Here is a 19,484-nt window from a genome sequence, read left to right as displayed (position 1 = left end):
AGCAAGTTTAGTTGAATGGCACAACTGGTCTCTCTCAGCAAAGGATTTCCTGTTGAGAACTTTCTTATCTGCAAGTACGGCAAACAGCCATTGGCAGGAAACTTGGCAGGTACTTGTTTTTACAAACTGAAGGAAATGAATTGAGACTTGTTGGTTTCTAGAATTTACCTCCATTCTCCACGGCCTGCCCCGAAGTTTGCTCAGAACAGCTCAAAGTGACTTTGGAGCTGTTGGATGAATTTGCTTCATATTGTTGGCGCGTCTGTGGATTTTCTGTTTTGACTTTAGAATTAGAAAAATTAATCCTTACACTGTCATGTAAAGCTTATTTCACCAATACAAATTAACAAGATGTTCAATAAAGTCCTAATTCATTTTCAGTTGACAGAAAGTCGCTCACATGACCACTGAAGCTGGCATTTTTTTGATGGCTGTGCCAAATTTTTAACAGTGGTTCCAGAATACCAACCAAATGCCAGTCTTAATTTTGGATTAGTGCAGAGAGGTAAAGGAGAGGGGGTGCGGGGGAGAGCAAGCCATACTTTCCTTCTTATGAGGGGAAATGGTTCATGAAGAACACATGACAGGTGTATGCCAGCCTCACTGACAGCAGAGAGCCCAAGTGAGGGGTGGGTTTGTGAAGGGCACTTGAGAGAGAAACACATCGTAGCTTTGAAAGCATTAACTATGTGAAAGGGTTATTTATTTCATTTTTTGACATTGTATATGCATGTGTTTAATTGCTTTGGGCCTGTGTTTAATTGCTTCAATTTATGGATATTCCAAATTCTGGAAAGGTGGGGGGAAGGACAAGCCTCTTTATAGGCTGTAAGTACATAGACCTACCCCCCCCCCCATAAGAGAACTACTTATTGGAATGGGCCACACACATTTTTGTAGACCATTTCTGTTTTATATTTAGTGCCAAGTAGAATTGTATGCAAGGCCCTCCTATCTGAATGGAATCAAACAAAGCAGAGCTAGCTACTGTAGAGGAACCAGGAACCCAGAGGTGGGGACTACCCTCTAGACAGCACCTGGGGCTAGCCCTAGACCTAGAACCCAGAACTCTGCCGACGTAGTTGCAAACCCACTGCTTTTTAAATGCCCCCAAATATTCTCCTAAGGAGGCCCGAGAGACCTGCCTTCAGGGTCCTGTGTTGGCTCCGCCAAAGAGAACTTTTGCCTTAACAATTTTGGAGGACCCTTGTTCTCAGGGTGAGGAGGGAAAAAGGTAGGAATTAATTATGTTTTACAGCACACCCTGAGAAACTACTAGGAACCAGAGAAGGGTCTGACCAGTCACCGTATGAAAAATCCTGAGCCGATGATGACGAGAGACGTGAAAGGCTGTTTTTTAAGGATGCACACACGAAGGCCTCCTTTATAAGTTATAGGAATGCCATGTGGACATGTCCAAGACGGTCCACTGTCAACTTGCCGGAAAGCTTGGATTCAGTGTCTGTCAGGGGTAGAGATAGTTCATGTAGTGTCACTTGTGAAGGGAAGGTTTGCCAAGCTGTGTACATCGGCTTGGCAGACTCAGGAGTGTTGAGTCAAATGATAACACACAGATGATATTTGAATATCATCAAATAGACTCAATTATCTCCTCTACTATGAGAATGTTCTGGAACAGCGGTATGGAGATGGTGCTCAGTGCCCCCTGGTGTTCCAGATGCAATTGGTGTTAGGACTTCTAGGTGTGCTGGACAGGGAAATCCCCTTCAGTTCTATTTTGGGTTTTTAAATTTTTTTCTTTATTAATATTATTATTATTATTGTGTGTGATGCGTGTCATGGCAGCTGTGCATGTGTAGTCAGAGACAACTTTTCGAGAGTGACTTCTAGGAATTGATTTCTGTTTTATATTTAGCACCAGGTAGGATCTTAGGCACCTGCCGGTCCCCACTGAGCCATCTTGGCAGCCCCACCCTTGGTGTTCACAAGCACGTATGTGTGCGCTGAGCCCAGGATAGGGAGACATCAGCAGACCTGGGTGAGCTGCAGGTTGTGGGATTGAGCTTGGGAGGGACACAGCCAGTCTCTCCGCATGGATGCTGGGGGGGGGGGGGGGGGCTGCACAGCTGGGGGTCCAGAAGAAGAAAGGACCCAGGGCTTCTACTTGACACTCTCCCATCACTGGCATTGTGTCTGCCCTCTTCCTACTGCCTGCCTGGGGCTGGAGATCATGATTAAAATAATCAGTGTTTGAGGAAGCCACAGAGCTTCCAACCATTTTTTAAAGAAAGCATTTCCTCTAAAAGATGAAACTAGTGGAGAGCACAGAATTGTCGTCCGCAGCAGTGGATGGAAATGATTGTGGCTAACTTTCAGTTGCTGAATTGCGCTGAATAAAGCTTTTCATGGGTAGGCTGTTTAAGGCCTCCTGCCTCCTCCCACCTGCGCTTCAAGGAAGGCGTGTGTGGAGCCCTGGAAAACCAGCCAAACCTTCCAAGGCCATTCACCGCGACAGAGCCATTCCGCTTTGGATCTGAGCCTTGCATCTCAATATTCTTGGGTCTTGTTGTTGGTTTTCTATAGTTTGTTTTGTTGCTCTGGTCTTTGCAACAGGGTTTCATATGTCCTAGGATGTCCTGGAACTTGCTGTGTAGTCAGAGATGGCCTTGAACTCCTGATCTGCCTGCCTGGTTACAGGTGTCCACCCTCATGGTTGCTTTGTGTGGTGAGGGGATCAAACCCAGAGTTTCGTGCATCCAGGCAAGCACTCTATCAAGTGAACTTTATACTTAGCCCAAGGGCTTGCTTTTTCAATGGAAGGATGCCCACCAGTTACCAGGGCGCTTCTGTGGTTGTCCCTGAAGGGCTTTTCCAAGTGTGGCCAGTGTATGCCCAGTACAGACGCAAAGCTCTGAAGTGGGCAAGTTCTGCTTGGAAAGGGGATTTTAGCATGTCATACAAGGTCGGTTTTGGAAACCCAGAAAGATCCCTTTGTGCTCTGAAATGTTCTGATTCAGCAAACTTAATAGTTGCTTTAAAATGAATCAGCTACTCACTACTGATGAGTTAATAAATCAAGACCATTGGTTGCTTCTTGGGACTATTAGCATGTAGAGTGGTCTCTTGAGAAACAATAACTTGGCAAGATTAGTCATATTGGGTGACAGAAAAATCGCATTGTCCTGAGAAGGGGCTTGCTCATTAGATGCTACTCACTGCCTTACTTTATTTGAGTCTCGTAATAACCCAGCATTGATGTTCATGCCTAACAGCAATGATTATGGTATGCATGCTATACATGAAGAAACTGAGGCAACTACATTCCCAGAGCCACAGAGTCTCTTAAGAGGCAGCTAGTTCTCACCTCCAGTTCCTGAACCCCAAACTACAGCCTTTCCCACCCACTGGCCACATACACGTGTTCTGATGGTTTCTTGTCTGGGAGTGGTGGCATCCCCTTCCACAGCTGACAGGAAGTCTTCTCCCTAGAGAAATGGGAGCATAGGATGGGGCAGGTTCTTGGTGATTTCCGGGAAGAAACTGCCTGTTGACTTTTGTGTTCACGTATAAATCCGTAAGCGATGGGAGAGACCTCTTTGGTCCCTTGTGCGTGAGTTTACCTTCCTTCATCTTCATCTTTTAGAATGTCTGCAGCCAGCCCTAAGCACATGCACTTACTTGTTAAACAAATGATTCTGCCCACAGCGTCTGCTTTTCCTGAATTCCCAAGATAGTCTACCCAGCCTCACCGCTGGTGGCATCTCTAACCTTTGACAGAGTTCCTGGACAGTACTCAGCTTTGGAAGTAGAAACAGCTCAACAAAGCTCATGTGTGCAAATACAGCAACAGCTCTCCAGTCGCTTTATTAGATTGTTATCTGGGCAGCCTACTGTGTGCTAGATACTTGTGGCCGAATGGTTAGAACCAGCAAAGGGAGAGTTTGAGCCATGTGTGTTCCTGGCTCTCAGGTCCTCTTGAAGGGATCCTGTAAGTAATTTGAACTGGATGGAGCATATTCCTGCTTCACAGATGTGAGTTCGTGTATTTCATGTATGTGAAATCACTTCAAGGGATTGGTCGAGGAACCTGCTAAAGACGTATTTGTAAATGTAGGGAAATGGATCATCCATGAATTCAGAGAACACTAATTAGACACCTACTGCATACCACGGACTGTGCCCTAATCCTGCTCTGGGATTCATACCAACCTTTTAAGTGGAACTATCTCAAAATGTGACTGTTCCGAAGTTTATTCTGACACAATCTTTGCAAGGACAGGTGAAGGTTATATATTTATATCTGAGATCTGATCCCAGGGAGGGATAGGAGTCAGCCAACAGTGAGTGAGTTGGCCTCTTCTAGAGGAAACTGTGTGGAAGTGGGACTCTCAGCCCTTGGCTCAGGACCACTCTCAGGGGACACAGATCCTAGCACTCGAGGTCCTCATCTAAGCTGGCAGAGCAAGCGGTACCCACAGAAGGTACTTCGGTCCGGACACCTTTTGAAGGTGGGGCTGCTGTGCACTGGGATGTCAGGTACAAAGGGGACAAGGCCAGGGTCGTCATAGCGACTTTCACTCTTACTCTGTGTTCATCAGATCCTTCCCCACTCTTAGAACTAGAGTTGTGTGTGTGTGTGTGTGTGTGTGTGTGTGTGTGTGTGTGTGTGCGCGTGCTCACGTGCAGACATGCACATATGCTCTCCTGCTCATGGAGACCAGATGTTGGTATCAGGATCTACCTCAGTTGCTTTCCACCTTATTTTCTAAGACATGGTCTCCCACCACACCTAGAGCTCTTGTTTTTGGCTAGATGGGCTGGCCAGCAAATCCTAGGGATCCTCCTGTCTCTGCCTCCCTGTACTCGAGTTACACATGCACCCAGCTCTCGATGTGGGCGGATCAAACTTAGGTCCTCGTGATTTGCACAGCAAGAACTTTACTGACTGAGCTGTCTCCCTAGCCCTGATATAATGTATCTTTCAGGTACCATGTGAACTTGCGAATAAGTGAATGTCCCTAGAGAGCAGGACTTTAGTGGGAAGAGTGGGACCGAGAGATGGGGGCATACGGTTCAGAGTCTAAACATTTGGGTGGAAAGAATTTCCAGGAAGGAGATGCGTCTGTTTTCTGTTCTGTTCCATTCCATTCCTTTCCATTTTCTATCTGTGACAACCATGCTCCGCGTTTTCCAGGTTAGGACACTTGGACTCCATCTCTACCACAAGCATGTGAGTTATCCCGCAGGCGTCTGGTGCTGTCTTTCAATTCTTCTTGTCTTGAGTTCTGGTACTTCACTCCATGAATCCCCCAGGTGACCTCAGGGAGGCTCTGTGGGCTAGCTTCTTCCCTTCCTTTGCTCCTAAAAGCCTTCTGCCCTTAAACCACTCTGCAGGTCTGTGCTTTGATGCTGGACTCCCTTTTCTGACTTATTTTTTCCATCTCAGATATGGGCACGGGGGGAGTTACTTAACCTTAGACTCCAGTCTTAGCTGTTGTTTCCTTAAGTAACATGGGAATCCTAAAAGGATATTGGGGAAGCTAACTCCTAGAGTCCTTGAGAAGGGCTTGTCACAGAACTTGGCATCTAGTCACAACTCAGATTATTGAGCAATTGTTGTTGTTTTTGTTAAATTTTACTACTGTCTCCATTGCTTATTGAGAACCCGCCTAGGTTCCCTGATGCCCAAAGTGGTGGTTTGAATGTAATTGGCCCCCATAAGCTCATAGGGAGTGGCACTATGAGGAGGTGTGACTTTTTTGGAGTGAGTATGGCCTTGTTGAAGGAAGTGTGTCACTGTGGGGATGGGCTTTGAGGTTTCTTCCGCTCAGGGTACCGCCCAATGAATCGGTTGACTTCCTGTGGCCTCTGAGTCAAGATGTAGGACTCAGCTCCAGCACCACATCTGCCTGCATGCGGCCATACTCCCTGCTGTGATGATGATGGTCTGAACCTCTGATCTGTAAGTGAGCCACCCCAATTAAATATTATCCTTTACAGGAATTGCCATGGTCATGGCATCTCTTCACAGCAATAGAAACTCTCAGATATCCGCCTCCTCAAACCCGTCCTCTGCCAGACTTTTAATTCCTTTTGTAATCTGTCCGTACCGATTACAGCTTAGGGAAGGGCCTGGGATCTTGTTTATTCAACTTGTCAGCAGCACACGTGTCATGGCCTCGCTGGTTCCATCGTCACTGTGCTGTCATGCCCTGGCCACAGCCTTTTCTCATTTGCTATGTTGTAGACTGTTGTGTTAGTTCACTTAAAGCCTCCAGTGTGTAGAGAAAAGCAACTGCTTTCTCTTGTCTGGGCAGCCGTCCTTCCAGCACACACCCATTTTAGAGCTCAGTTGGCTCTGATAGTCTCACTCTGATAGTGCCCCCCTGCTTAATCTCCCTCCGAGACCAATGCCCACTCCATAATGCGTGCTCTCTTAGCCCCCTGCACCCGTGTTTTTGCCTGTGATGGCATGTGTGAGGATGGATGTGGAACTCGATTTTTTTTTTTCTCTCTTGGAGGCAGAACCAGCTCAGGGTCCTGAGACTGAGTGATCTCAGCTCTCAGCCTTGAGTCCACCCAGAACTTTTCTGTGTGGTGTGAGGGATGTAGGTTCATTTTTCATGCAACATACATGTACACATACCAACTATACTATATAGTAGAATATATATTTACATATTGTATCTGCGTACCTTATAAATGCATATAAACATTATGTGTCTTCTTACAACTGTGCCTACACTTATATTTGTTTTAGGCGAGCTGTACGTCACCTCTTCAGCTGCGTTTCTTTCTGTGTTTTGGTTTATGGACCATTATGTTATATACTTAATTGAATTATTAAACTTTTAATTGAATTATACATGTAAATAAGGGCATAGCTCTCAAGCTTGATTTTTTTTTTTTTTTTTTTTTTGGTTTTTCGAGACAGGGTTTCTCTGTGTAGCTTTGCGCCTTTCCTGGGACTCACTTGGTAGCCCAGGCTGGCCTCGAACTCACAGAGATCCACCTGGCTCTGCCTCCCGAGTGCTGGGATTAAAGGCGTGCGCCACCACCGCCCGGCTCAAGCTTGATTTTAAGTGAACATAACCACACATAACAGCATCTAGACCAACAACTCGAACATTATCTATATCTAAGAAGTACCCTTGTGCCCTAAACCTTACTCTCCCTTGGAAGGTGATCATTTCCTTAATTTTGAGCACCATTGGCTAGTTTTGTCTGTGTATGAATTTTATATAAAAATAACCAAGCCAATGAGATGGCTTAGTGGGAGTCTTAGTTAGGATTTTATTGCTGTGGAGAGACACCATGTCCATGGCAACTCTTAAAAAGGAAAACATTTAATTGGGACTGGCTTACAGGTCAGCATTTTGGTCTGTTATCGTCATGGCGGGAAGCATGGTGGTAAATGAGTAGACATGGTGCAGGAGAGGAGCTGAGAGTCCTACATCCAGACGGGCAGGCAGCAGGAAGAGAGAGTGCCCACTGGGTCTGGCTCGAACTTCTGAAACCCCAAAGCCCACCAGCAGTGACACACTTCCTCTAACAAGGCCACACCTCCTAATAGTGCCACTCCCTATGAGCGTAGGGGGGCCATTTCCATTCAAACCACCACAGCAGGTAAAGGAACTTACCACTAAGCCTGACTACCGGAGTTCAATTCCCAGGACCCCTATGGTGGAATGAGAGAACCAACATCTGCAACTTCTCTGTCATCTACACACATGCGTGTGCACACACACACACACACACACACACACACAAATGAATAAATAAAATGTAACATACCTTTAAAAACCACGAACTGTCTTTTGTGTTTGCTTTTCCTACTTATCATTTAGTTTCTGAGAATTCCCATGAGACTGATAGTTACACATGGTGATAATGTGCTCTTGTATTGCTGTATAATGTTTATGGTTTTAGAGATAGTGCTGGCATGAACTTTCCCACATGATTTTTTAGTGAGCATGGGCAACATTTATGCCTAAGAGCTTCTTGCTGTGTCCAAGGTTTGGTACCCAGAAATAATCAAGTTTATGAATTCTAGCATGTATTGCAAATTCTTTTGAAATTTTTTATAGGTAATCAATCATATGATATGCAAATGACATCCGTGTTCCTTGCCAATCTTTGTAGCTGTGGTTTCTTTTCCCTGCAGCCCTGGCTAGATGCCCTTGCAGTGTATGTACTGAGGGTGAGAAGTCTCTGTAGGTTCCAATGTCGTGTTGGTGACCTTACCCAAAGTACTTACTGTCATACTCAGAAGTGCAGTGTTGACGGGGTGTGTTGTAGACTCCTTTGTCCAGTGCAAAAGTTATTTTTATTTTCTCATTTTTTTTTATTTATTTCCTAAATCTTGGATAGATGTCAAATTATTTTTCTGCATTCATTGTGCTATTTATATTTTTTCCTTTAACATGATGAATTTCATTAGTTGAATTTAAAATATTAAATTAACCTTAACTTTTCTGGAAGAAGATTGTAGCTGGAGTTTTCTCCAGTCCTGCCTGGCCCACGGTCAGGACAAATCTCTGTCACCCGCCAGTCCCACAGCCACTCAGACCCAACCAAGTAGACACAGAGACTTATATTGCTTACAAACTGTATGGCCATGGCAGGCTTCTTGCTAACTGTTCTTATATCTTAAATTAACCCATTTCTATTAATCTATAAGTTGCCACATGGCTTGTGGCTTACCAGTATCCTAACATGTTGCTTCTCGTCATGGCGGCTGGCAGCATCTCTCTGCCTCAGGCTTCCACCTCCCAGAATTCTTCTCCTCCTTATCCCGCCTATACTTCTGCCTGGCTACTGGCCAATCAGTGTTTTATTTATTGACCAATCAGAGCAACACATTTAACATACAGAACATCCCACAGCAAAAGATCACTGTTTTAAATCTTCTATGTGCATTGATAATACTGATTTGATGATAATTCTTAATTTTATGTCTATGTTCAGGAGTGTAGTTCAACTCTATAGTTCTCTTTTTTTAAACATTATTTTTATTTTATGTATATGAGTGTTTTGCCTGCATGCATGTCTGTGTACTATATGCCTACCTAGCTCTTTCAGAGGCCAGAAGAAAGTTCTGAAACCCCTAGAACTGGAATTATAGATGATTGTGAGCTGCCATGTGGGTGCTGGGAACCAAACCTCCATCCTCTGGAAGGGCAGCCAGTGCTCTGAACTACTGAGCCATCTCTCCAGGCCCTAGCTCTCTTTTCTTACCAGATTTTGGCATCTTGTTTTGGTTTGGTTTGGTTTTCCCTCTAGAATAAGTCCCCTTTTCTGTTGTTGGGACTTATTTTCATAAGATTAATAGGTTGTATTTATTCCTCAGAGTATCTCTAGAGGATCCACTTTCTAAAAGTGACCTTACTCCATTTCCTTTACAGGAAGGTTACTCTGCCATACTTTTTCTTCTTGATTCCATTTTAACAATTCATGACTGTTAAGATCTTTTCGTTAGCATACAGAATAATTTGTTTCACCATGACCTGTGAGTGCGTGCGTGTGCGTGCGTGCGTGTGCGTGTGCGTGTGTGTGTGTGCTGTGTGCCGTGTGCCATGTTCATCCCTGTTCCCTTACACCCCCCCCCACACTCCTACCCCTTGCTGACCCCAGTCTCCCTCTTTGCTTTCATATTTCCTATAGTCTCCCATCTCAATCCCGCTTACGGGAGAAAACATGTGACTGTCTTTCTGAGTCTGGCTTCCTTCTCTTCACGCCATGGCCCCTTTAGTTCCATCCATTTCCCCTGCAAAGGACATGATTTCATTCTTTGCAGCTTCATGAAGATCCCTTGGGTTCTTGTACCACATTTCCTTCTGAGAATTTATTTCATCTTAGCTTGGCCGTTTTAGGGTGTGATGATTGTGTGTGTGTGATAGTGTGTTAAACCCTCAGGGTGTCACAATTTGTAGTCGTTGCTAAAATGTCACCTGTACGTTTGCCTGCTTTGTCTTCATCTGTGTCACCAGAAGTTGTGATAGAGCATCCTCTTAACATCTTGCATCTTCTTCATGGTGTCTTTATTTAGTTTTTGCCTGTATCTTTATTCCTTTTAATCTTGGAGTTTATTGTTTTGTTATTTTTCTACCTTCCGAAGGTTACAGTTTAGTTCATTAATCTGAAGCTTTTTTAAATGTAAAAATCCAATCTATCAATTAGATTCTAAGAACTAAATTAGCCTTCACGAGTTTTAATATGTTTAGCTCTAAATAGCTTCTAAGTTTATTATTACGTTTCTTTGTTCAATAAGCTACTAAAATGTTTTTTTCTAAGCTTATGGGAGTTCCTTCCTTCCTTCCTTCCTCCCTTCCTTCCTCCCTCCCTTCCTTCCTTCCTTCCTTCCTTCCTTCCTTCCAGACAGGGTCTTTTTTAATAGCCAGGATGCCTGGAACTCACTATACAGCCAGGATGTTCTTGAACTCGTGGGAGTCCTTCTGTCTCAGTTTACCTAGGGCTAGATTATGAGCTTAAATCACTATGCCCAGCAGGTATTTATTAGTGGTGTATGTGTGTGTGTTTGGGGAGCGGGGGTTGAGTCTTAAATGCCAAAGCTTACATGTAGAGGTCAGAGACAGCTTTTAAGAGTTGGTTCTGTTCTTCCACTGTGGAATCTGGGGTTCAAACTCAAGTCCTTAGGCTTGAGCAGCAAGCGCTTTTACTCACTCACCCATCCTGCTGGCCCCTGGTAGGTATTTTTTAAGTTGTATTTTTAAGAACCATTTGAACCATCTCTCCACCCCCTTGAGTTGTCTTTTTTTTTATTGATTTAAACAACTGGATTTTGGTTGAAGATGTCATGTCCTGTTATTTTCTGGCATCTGCTGTTGCTGAGTAATCATGGCTAAGTCTAATTTTCGCTTGTGTTGGACACTCTTCAAGACTACTTTACTAATTTTAAATATATTCTCTTTATTTAAGGTTGCACAATTTTATTATAAAGAACCTTGGTGTGAAGGTTTTATTGTTTTTTTTTTTTTAAATTTTTATTTGAGACAGGGTGTCATGTAGCTCAGACTGGCCTTGAACTTGCTATATAGCTGAAGCTGGCCTTGAACTCCTGCTTTCCCTGCTTCCATTTTGACAGCGCTGGGATCATAGGCATACACCTCCATGACCAGCTGCAAAGTGCCTGGATCATAGGCATACACCTCTGTGACCAGCTGCAAATTTTTTTTTAACATATATTTATACTTGGAGTTTCCAGAATGCTAGTTCTGGAAGATTCTCAGAATATTGTCTTCATGCTGTATTCTTTCTAAGTTGAATCCATTAAACTTCTCTACTTCTCTGTTTCCACTCATCCTTTAGGCTAAGATGTAGAATAGTTCTCCGGTCTTCTTCATGCTCTTTCATCTTGGTGTTTATTATTTTGTTATTTGCCTGGCTTACTAATGTTGCCAGTTAGTTCATTAGTTTTGAAGTTTTTATTTTTCAAATATGAGAGTGTAATCTATCAATCAATTGGATTCTAAGTACAATCTGTAATTTATTCAGTGTCTTATCTAATGTTGCCTACGGATATTGGGCCTCATTTAATTGAACACTTATTTTCTGTTTTGTATCTGATCGTTGTAAAGTTCAGAGCCTGTGGCTTCAGCTCTGCCCTGCATTGTCCGACTACTCATGCGCTTTGTTTCCGGGGACATGGTGTATTGTCTATTGTTTGGTTTTATTTTGTTTTCCTGTGACTTTGTTTTGGAGTCTATCCATGGGAATTCTGAGTTTGAGTTGAATGAGAGTTTCTCTAGCATTGATATTTTCTTCTGCCTGTTTGTTGGGATCATTCCTGATTTGTAACATCTGAGTCTAGAATCCACACAAGCCACCCGATCATCTTGAGGCCTATCTCATGCTTACCCATCTTTAGTACAAACCATTTTTCTCCTACTTTGCACTTGTTTTTACAACAGTCATTTCGGCTATTTCCTTTGGGGTCCTCCTTCGCTCGGTGCCTCCTGTCATACTCTGTTCTTTGGTGAGTCCTGGGTTGTTTAATGACACCAAGTTTATCCCTTGTGCCCGGCTACATTAGGAAAATAGTTGAAATTCTTCCCGTTTGGTAAATGCCTTCAGGGTAAAAAAACAATACACTTGTTCTCTTCTGAGTGTGTCTTATTTTCTTGTTGGTTCACAAATACATGTCAGATTATTTGTGAGGAAATGCTTTGCAAAACACATTTGGGTTATTTTCAGTGGAGAGACTGGCCAGGTGCTTGTTCTGATGGAAAAGAGAGCCCCAGTCCCTTCCTCTTGTTTCCTGCTTTAGTAGTATCACTGTTCCTCCAAGCAGGGGCTATCTTTGGTCTACTCATGACCATATACAGAAAACAAGAAAGACGAAACATTGGGCTGGAGATGGAACTTAAGTGATAAAGTGTTTGCTCAGACTGCACAAAGCCCTGGGTTCGATCCCTAGCACCTCGTAAAACTGAGTGTAGCGATACTGCTTATAATCCCATCAACTGGGAGGTGGGGGACTGGGGGAGGATAGATGCAAGAAGGTCAGAAGTTTAAGGTTTCCTTGGCCGCATACTGAGTTTAAAGTGGGCTACATGAGACCCTGTGGGGGGGGGGGGGGGGGAGGAGAGAGAGAGAGAGAGAGAGAGAGAGAGAGAGAGAGAGAGAGAGAGAGAGAGCGCACAGCAAGCATTTTCAAAGCATCACTTCCCTCCACACACATTCAGGGGTATTTTAAGCTCAAACATGTTTATTCTGGTGAAATTTGCTGCTTCAGCAAATTCGAAACAGTGCAGTGAATCAAAACAATAGGAATTCCTTTCTTACAAATCTGAAAAGGGGGACTTGGTGAGCGGATGCCTCTCTTTCACTAATGATGTGAAGCACGTTGCTTTGAAAAGGACTACCACTTTCCACCCTAGGTCACTATGCCTGTGTGGATCCCATCAGCAGAAAGGGACAAGAACATGGTGACCCCTGAATGACTAGCTTTTATTGGCCAGGCCTACACTGCAGTACATACAGCCCACTTCCTCCCTATTCTATTAGCCATATTTAATAAGATGGCCACATTCAACTGCCAAGTGGGTTGCTGGGAAATGTAGTCCATTTGTTACCTAGGAAGAGGAGGAACAGGTTATATATATCTTATGTCTTCCCTAAACTTCAACTCCACCTGATTTCTCAGTTCTTCGGACCTGTATTCTATTTGTAATTAGTACCATTAGGTGTATAATATAATTGTCCTGAGTTAGTTAATGTTAGCGTAGTCTAAAGCACAAACTATGTCATATATTCCTTGAAGGCATGACTTCTGTGCTCCAGCTTCATGTAGCCCAGGCTGGCCTTGAACTCACTGTAAGCTGAGGATGACCTTGAACTCCTGACTCTCACCTGCACCTCCCCAGTGCAAGGCTTACAGGTGTACACCACCATGCCTGGTCTGTATGGTATTTGGGGCTTGGGGATCCATATGTTCTAGGTAAGCCCCCTATCAAGCGAGCTATGACCCAGCATGTGCTGGACTGTTGAAAATGTCTTGTACCACTAAGTTTTGAACATACAGGGTACTCGTAAAAAGCTAAACTTCTCCGTGATAAAAAGCTAAACTTCTCCATGATAGAGATTATTTTTGTTCTTAGGAGATGCCTACTAGCATATTTAAGGCTATGGAGTTATGACCCACAACTTAGTTATTATCTTATTCCTTCAAGTTTTCTTGAGGCTTAAAATGGGTCAGAATAAGAACCTGGGGAGAAAGCTAAATCCTTGAAGTCTGGAGAGAGCTCTACAGATCACAGGGGCACAGATCTGTCTCTGTGGTTTCTTCTACAGTGCCGTGTTGAAACAAGCCCCTCTGCTTCCTCTGGATTGCTGTAAGAATTGGTCACTCAGCTGCCAGTGTTTGCTGAGGTCTCAGAATGTTGGCACCATTGAGAGGCAGGACCTAGGGAGATGAGCAATCCGGATACGACCCACCAAAGCGAGAATTAGACGAGCGAGTGTAGGGAGGCAAGCCGCTTTGAGTGTGGAAAGACCTTTGCCATTGACTTTGGTTGATGGAGTGTTGGTCAGACCCTGGGTTATTTGTAGGACATAAAAGGAAAAGGTAGGTGGCAGGGATAGGACCGCAGGTAAAAGCAGTAGCTGTGCAAGCCTGGAGCACACGCACGAAGCTGGCTGTGTTCCTGAGCGTCTGTAATCTCAGCACTCCCCTTGTGAGATGGGAGGCAGAGAGGAAAATCTGCCTGAAACTGGCAGGCTGGCAAGCTTGGGCGATGCGGCTCAGCAGACGTAAGAGAGTCCGTGCCTCAACAAGGTGGTCGGAGAGGGCCAGTCTCTGAGAGCTGTCCTCTGGCCTCCACACACACACGTGCACTGGCACACACGAACCACACATGGGTGCACATATATACACTGAGTAGAAAAGAGCTAGGTAGTGTTTCAGTCTTTAAGGAACCCTGTTACGCTCTTTTTTCCCTTTTGACTTTAGGCTTTTGCTTAAGAGGGCAAACCTATCCAGGCTAGAGTTTAGCAAATCCACAATGGGGAACCTTAGCTCCTGAGTATTCCCCAGGGACGTAGGATGAACTCAACCCGAGGCTGCTGGCCTCAGGGTTTCCCTGCCCCTGAGTTAACTCATTACTTTGTTGTTAGGCTCAGGGTTTCCAATATTTCATTTTTATTTTCTGTTGCTTAGTCAACGACAGTGACATACGGGCTGAAGTTAAATTGTTGGAATCATATTCTTTTCACTGAGTGGTTTTCTTTCTCCACTGCGTCTACCATGGATGGGAAAGTCCCCTGACATCGCTGTAACTCTGATCTATTATCCACCTGCTAGGATGTAAACACCATGCATGTAGCAAATCACTTTATATGCCAATAAAGCCTATGTTTTGGAAAAATGTTGGACTGTTTGTATCCAAAACATTGTTTGGAATCAAGTCATCTAAAATACACAGATTAAGAATAGGAAGTGATATCCTGAATAGCATCATTAAAATTCCAGGAAAGGACAGGCTGCAAAATACAAGATGTGGCGAGGCTATAATTAGGCCACCACACCGCTGTGTCTGACTGAGAATACTACTTCTCCTTAGACTCCTCTCCAGTCTAGCCCAGAAGAGTTCACTGTAAACGACCCAAGAGGCAGGACTGGCCTTCTCAACAGCCAGTACACCAGGCCCTTCACTGTGTGTTTTTCCTTCATGGAATAAGGGATAGAATTTTGTACAGACGAGCAAAATATAGCATTTTTAATAAAACAGAGGGAGAGAAGGGACCATGGGGCTTGTCATCTAGAGATCATTAGTTTCTTTTCAAGTCTAAAATTTCTCATATGTGCATTGGTATAACACACACACACACAGAGAGAGAGAGAGAGAGAGAGAGAGAGAGAGAGAGAGAGAGAGAGAGAGAGAGAGAGAGTTTTGTCTTATTTACCAAATCTCAGGCATTAATGAAATACAGGACTCAGGCTCTGACAGACTGGTATCATAGTGAGTTCCATCTGCTGATGCAGTGAGACCCTCAGGAGTCTCTTCCCCAGTGAGTGAGTGCTCATTTCTCTCTTTAATACCAAATAGCACAAAGGGAAGAGACAAGGACTCCTATTTTTCATTTGGCCACTATGGTCTCCAACTGTTTATTTTTGGGGGAGTGCTCCCTCCACTACTATTAGTAGCCAAGCGTTCTGATTTGTTTGTGGTGATTTTGGTCTGTGCCCACAGATGCGGTGAAATCCCCGGTAATTCCTGTTTTTATCTTCATAGGGATCCTCATTTGCATGATAAGGTTTGCTACCTAGTTTGCATCGACTGTCACTGTGCCTGGCATTAGTAGATTGGTTTGTTTGCGTCTTCTCTTCCATTGAGAAAAGTTGCTTAAAATTCAAAAGGAGAAACAAACAATCCCAAACTTAGTTTGGAGTACTGGAGATCCATCAAGGCAGTGAGGAACTGCGGAACCAGGTCGAAGGTGGAACCCAGAGAAGTGAGCTTTTGTGCCTGTTTCCTGTGCTGGGTGTGACTTTATTAAGCAATATCTGTAATTCATATGTCCTGAGGGTTAATATGTCCTTGGCCAGAGAACTGGAAAGAATAAATAAGAACCAACGTTACTCTTTTGAATACTTACTGCCGTTAAATCCCAAGGGGGTGTGCTTTTAGGGGTGGTGTAAATGGCCTGAGATTGGATTCCGTGATGCATATGGTAGTATGGCTGAATTCATTCAAACTGGTAAGGGAATATTTGCAGTTGGTGACTTTAATGGTGTGTAACTGGCATCTTGTACCCCAAGGAAGCTGTTTCAAAGACTAAATGGGTGGATCCAAGCAAAGGAGGTACCAGTGAAGAGAGAATTGGTGGATTAGAAGATAGAGCGTGAGAAAAATCAACGCTGAGGTTGGACTGTATTTCTGTGAGGTCCTGTGTAGTTGGTTGTTTTACTCTTTTTACCCTTTGACTTTTTGCTTTTTGCTGTTTGGGGGGCCTGCCACCCAGCTCCCAAATAAATCACACACAGAGACTTATTGTTACTTATAAATGCCTGGCCTTAGCTTGGCTTATTTCTAGCCAGCTTTCCTTAACTTAAATTATCCCATCTACTTTTTGCCTCTGGGCTTTTTTTCTTTTCTCATTTTTGTATGTCTTACTTTCATTCTTACTCCATGGCTAGCTGTGTGGCTATGTGGCAGTGTGGCTATGTGGCTGGCTAGGTGGCTATGTGGCTGGCTGTGTGGTTGTGTGGCTGGTTGTGTGGCTGTGTGGCTATGTGGCTGGCTAGGTGGCTATGTGGCTGGCTGTGTGGCTGTGTGGCTGGTTGTGTGGCTGTGTGGCTGGCTGTGTGGTTGTGTGGCTGGTTGTGTGGCTGTGTGGCTGGCTGGGTGGCTGTGTGACTGACTGTGTGGCTGTGTTGCTGCGTGGCTGGCCCCTGACATCCTCCTCTCCTTGTTCTCTTGCTCCTTCCTGAACCTTTTCTTCCCAGATTTCTCCTTCTATTTATTCTCTCAGTCTGCTAGTCCTACTTATCCTTTCTCCTGTCTTGCTATTGGCCGTTCAGCTCTTTATTAGACCAATCAGGTGTTTTAGACAGGCAAAGTAACACAGCTTCACAGAGTTAAACAAACACAACATAAAAGAATACAACACATCTTTGCATCATTAAACATTATTGCATCATTATTGCATTATTAAACATTAATGCATTATTCCACAGCATAAACAAATGTAAAACATCTTAAACTAATATTCCACAACAGCCCTAGGTTCAGCCCCCAGTGCCAAAATAATAATGAAAACAATGAAACACTGGGAGGCAGGAACACAGAAAACAAGTACAGGATTACAAAGACAAAATGTGGTAAAAATGCCTCACATATATGTAATCATATATTCAGAAGAAGAGAAAGAAAAGGAGACAGAAGAAATAATTGGGGGGAAAATCTGAAAGATTTTGTTGTTTCTGTTTTCTTTTGAGACAAGGTCTCTCTTTGTAGCCCTGGCTGGCCTAGAATTCTCTATGGACAACAAGCTGGACCCAATTCACAAAGATCTACCTGTCTCTGCCTCCGGAATGCTAAGATTAAACACACACACCACCATGCCCAGCGCTAAGTTTTTATAATCCTTATTTATTGTGCATGTGTAGGTGCACATGCTATGACCGGTGTGTGGAAGTTTCAGGAAAACTTATGAGAGTTGTTTCTGTCCTTGACCATGTGGGCTCTTGGGATTGAACTAAAGGCATCATCAGGCTTGGTAAGGGCAACTTTTACCTGCTAAGCCATCTCACGGGCCCAGAGAATGGTTGGGAAGCCCTAGGATACAGAGCAGTGTAAACACAAAACAACAACAACAAAAAAAACCCAAAAAGCCAATACTCCAACAGAGTAACACTTCTGAAAACAAAACCAAAAGCAAACAGCAGCCAGAATCAGAGGGAGAGGCAGCCCTCTCTGCCTTAGCAGAGCAGCAGGAGGACCGACAGCTGACTCTTTGAATGGAAGAATAGAAATCAGAAGGAAATGGAACCGCCGTCTTTGATTGCTGAAAGAAAACAACTGCTCATTGTGTTTTGTATCTAGGATTCTCCGAGAATGGAAAAAGAGAAATCAATGTTATTAAAGGGTGATTGTACGCTAATCTGTACTAACTAGAGGGTATCTGTTGGATAGAAGGAATGTCGTTCCAGATGAATGCTGTGAGATACAGGAAGGAATGAAGAGCAAGAGAAACAACAGTTGGTTAAATGTAAGTAGATATTGACTGCATAAATGATGATAATTGAGCCCTGTGGAGCTTCCAATAGACAGAGGCAGCGCAAGATGGTGGTACAGATTTCCAAGAAGAGGAAGTTTGTGGCCCATGGCATCTTCAAAGCTGAACTGAATGAGTTTTCTCACTCAGGAACTGGCTGAAGATGGCTACTCAGGAGTCGAAGTCCGAGTTACACCAACCAGAACAGAAATCGTTATTTTAGCCACCAGAACACAGAATGTTCTTGGTGAGAAGGGTCATCGGATCAGAGAGTTGACTGCGGTAGTCCCGATGAGGTTGGGTTTCCTGAGGGCAGCATAGAACTTTATGCGGAAAAAGTGGCCACAAGAGGTCTGTGTGCCATTGCTCAGGCAGAGTCTCTACATTACAAACTCCTAGGAGGGCTTGCTGTGCGAAGGGCCTGCTATGGTGTGCTTCGATTCATTATGGAGAGCGGGGCCAAGGGCTGCGAGATTGTGGTGTCTGGGAAGCTCCGAGGACAGAGGGCCAAGTCCATGAAGTTTGTGGATGGGCTGATGATCCACAGTGGAGAGACCCTGTTAACTACTATGTTGACACTGCTGTGCGCCATGTGCTCCTGAGACAAGGTGTGCTGGGCATCAAAGTGAAGATCATGTTGTCCTGGGACCCAAGTGGTAAGATTGGCCCCAAGAAGCCACTGCCTGATCACGTGAGCATTGTGGAACCTAAAGACGAAATCTTGCCCACCACCCCCATCTCAGAGCAGAAGGGTGGGAAACCAGACACACCTGCCATGCCCCAGCCAGTGCCTACAGCGTAACAGGGTCCTGGCAGCTGCAACTGGAGGCTGGATGTTGTCCTGCACAAACAGATGTGCTGTGGGATGGTCTGTATGTCAAGTGTGTTGCTGATTGGTCAATAAATAAATCACTGATTGGCCAGTGGCCAGGCAGGAGGAAGTATAGGCGGGACAAGGAGGAGAATAAAGCTGGGAAGTGGAAGGCTGAGTCAGAGACACTGCCAGCCGCCATGATGACAAACAGCATGTGAAGATGCCGATAAGCCATGAGCCATGTGGCAAGGTATAGATTAATGGAAATGGATTAATTTAAGCTGTAAGAACAGTTAGCAAGAAGCCTGCCATGGCCATACAGTTTGTAAGCAATATAAGTCTTGTGTTTACTTGGTTGGGTCTGAGGGGCTGTGGGACTGGCAGGTGAGAGAGATTTGTCCGGACTGTGGCCAGGCAGGAAAACTTTAGCTACACAGATGTTTAATAAAATCTTGCACAAAGACAAAAAAAA

General features: G+C 44.3%; 1 protein-coding gene and 1 pseudogene across 10 annotated transcripts in view; both read left to right on the top strand.

Moving 5' to 3' along the window:
• The window catches only part of Foxn3 (forkhead box N3), a 401,288-nt gene that overhangs the window by 3,910 nt on the left and 377,894 nt on the right, over nucleotides 1-19,484 (top strand). The gene's annotated exons all lie outside the window — the stretch shown is intronic.
• LOC128110832 (40S ribosomal protein S3-like) lies at nucleotides 16,713-19,025 on the top strand (annotated as a pseudogene).

This window comes from Peromyscus californicus, unplaced genomic scaffold, assembly GCF_007827085.1.
Source record: "Peromyscus californicus insignis strain IS unplaced genomic scaffold, ASM782708v3 Scaffold_15__1_contigs__length_86483966, whole genome shotgun sequence".
NCBI lineage: Eukaryota > Metazoa > Chordata > Mammalia > Rodentia > Cricetidae > Peromyscus > Peromyscus californicus.
This window is presented reverse-complemented; position numbering and strand designations above follow the sequence as displayed.